Genomic DNA, 2,735 nt, shown 5'->3' with positions numbered 1-2,735 from the left:
GGGGGTTCGGGGGAGCATCGAGACAAGGTATAGCCCTGGCTCTCCTAGAACTTGTTCTGGAGATCAGACTGCCCTCGAACTCATATGATCTGCCTGCTCTGCCTCCCAAGTGCTGGGATTAAAGGTGTGTACCATCACTGTTGAACTTTTTCTATATTTCTTCTGGTCATAATGTTAAGAATGAAAAAGAAAAATCTAGAAGCCAAACACTTCATCAACTCTGCTCTCCATATTTTATGTGGATATACAATGCCAAGTCACCCTCCATTTGCAGCCCTCTCCATCTCCACCCTATAGTTGAGTCTGGGATCCCTGTTGCCGCGGGGAGAGTAGATAGCCAGCAAGAGCCTGTCTAGAAGCCTGCAAACAGACTCACTGGGTGGCACTCTCACTCTCCCAAAGCTTATGATCTAAGATTACCAGATTCCTGGGTGACATCACAGATCCTCCACCTGGATAATAGCAATACCTCAACGAGATACCCTTCCTCCTCACTCACTTACTCCACATCCTTGGAGTACCAGACTTCATCCCTTGAATCCCCCTCCTCCCTCTCTCTTTGCTGCCTGGGAACCACACACAGCCTAGCTGTGCAATCCTGATGCAACCTTGCCTTTTTCTAAGGCCTACTCCCTACACAACTCTTGGGTCTAACCTCCCCGCAGACGCTCACCATGCTGCTATCTTTGAATGGCATTAACAACGCTTCTGATCAAATTCTTACCCCAAAAGACAATCTCCACAATGTGGCCTTTCAGTTCCTAATTATCTATTGTTCCAAACATGCCAGAAGGTTTTCTTCCTCTTTTTTTAAAGATTTATTCATTTTATGTATGAGTACACTATAGACACACCAGAAGAGGACGTCAGATCCCCTTACAGATGGTGGGATGCTGGGATTTGAACTCAGGACCTCTGGAAGAGCAGTCAGTGCTCTTAACTCCTGAGCCATCTCTCCAGGCCCCCAGAATGTTTTCTAAAGACCAAATCAGGAATTACTCTCTGCTCAGTATACCCACATGGCATTTTACAGCACTTAGTAAAGTACTGGCATTGCATATAAGGCTCAAAACTACCAGATTATATGTTGTCCAATGGTAGCTTTACTACTTCTATTACACCCCCCCCCCCAATTTCTTGAAGTCAGTTACATGAGCCTCATCCAAAATACTCAAAACCATAAAGTGTGTGACTTGAGTGTTTTGAGAATTTGAAACATATTATTTAATGGTTGAGTATCCTTTAAAAAAAGGGGCGGGGGGTTATTTATTTCATTATATGAGTACACTGTAGCTGTCTTCAGACACACCAGAAGAGGGCATCAGATATCATTACTGATGGTTGTGAGCCACCATGTGGTTGCTGGGAATTGAACTCAGGACCTCTGGAAGAACAAGAAGCCAGTGCTCTTAACTGCTGAACCATCTCTCCAGCCAGAGTATCAATAATCTAAAAAATAGGAAATGCTACAAACTCAAAATTGGTTTGGGTACCATGTATCTTCTTAATCATTGTTCCGTTGTTAGGAAGAGACACCATGACCAAGGCTACTCTTTTTTTTTTTTTGGTTTTTCGAGAAAGGCTACTCTTAATAAAGAAACATTTCATTGGCCTGACTTATCTTTTCAGAGGTTCATTCCATTATCGTCACAGTGGGAAGCATGGAGGCACCCAGACAGAAATGGTGCTGGAGAAGCAGCTGATACCTGAATCCTGATCTGCTAGTGGACAGACAGATCTGGGGTTGGTTCCCTATATAGTTTTCTTGGACTTTCTCTTTTCAAAAAGACTCTTAATTTGGCTCATTTTTATAGTACATGTTGGCTCCAGTTTGTGGCTCTCTTTGAAAAACAGTGTTGAACCGGGCGTGGTGGCTCACGCCTTTAATCCCAGCACTTGGGAGGCAGAGGCAGGCGGATTTCTGAGTTCGAGGCCAACCTGGTCTACAGAGTGAGTTCCAGGACAACCAGGGCTACACAGAAAAAACATCTCGAAAAACCAAAACCAAAAACAAAAACGAAAACACCAAACAAACAAAAAAAGAAAAACAGTGTTGAAACACTTCCTTATTTTTATATCTTTAGTTTTAATTAAGCAGCATCACCTCCAGGAAAGAACTTCTATTCCAGCTATCTAGCAGGCTCTCAACCTTGGTAACCTCCCCAAGTCCCCTTCTATTACTTGTCCCATCCTTTCTGCTGGGCCCCTTATTTTAGTCATCTAGATTCAAAACTTAGGTTGCCCCAGTATTAGCTTTACATAGAAAACTAAACATTCCAAAATAGCAAATATACTGATAATACAGTTTATATCCTCTCCTATGACATTAAACACTTTCAAAAACTGGATTTTACCTATTTATTAAATCTACTTGTAGATCAAATTGTAAAACCGTCTCTCTGCGGGCACGAGGAACTGTAGCAGAGCGGGGGAGCATTGGGGAAGCGGAAAGCCACTGGTTTAAGCAAACCTTGCACGGGATGTACTTGAACCACAGGTGAAAAGTAACTGTCCTAGAACCTAGCTGCAGGTGAGTTTTTCAAAACGAGATTTGTGCTGTCACCTTCAACCCACTACAGTAGCTCAGGCTGTGTTTTCTACACAGAGGTTCTATGATTTTTTTTTTTTTACAGAAAAGTTCTGTTGCTTTGAGGTGTCACCAAAATCCGTCTACATACCTGACTAGATACAAAATCCGTCTACATAGCTGACTAGACACAAAATCCGTCTACATA

General features: G+C 42.7%; 1 protein-coding gene across 1 annotated transcript in view; it reads right to left on the bottom strand.

Moving 5' to 3' along the window:
* The window catches only part of Trim37 (tripartite motif containing 37), a 91,694-nt gene that overhangs the window by 19,845 nt on the left and 69,114 nt on the right, over positions 1 to 2,735 (bottom strand). The gene's annotated exons all lie outside the window — the stretch shown is intronic.

Source organism: Mus caroli, chromosome 11 (assembly GCF_900094665.2).
Source record: "Mus caroli chromosome 11, CAROLI_EIJ_v1.1, whole genome shotgun sequence".
Classification (NCBI taxonomy): domain Eukaryota; kingdom Metazoa; phylum Chordata; class Mammalia; order Rodentia; family Muridae; genus Mus; species Mus caroli.
This window is presented reverse-complemented; position numbering and strand designations above follow the sequence as displayed.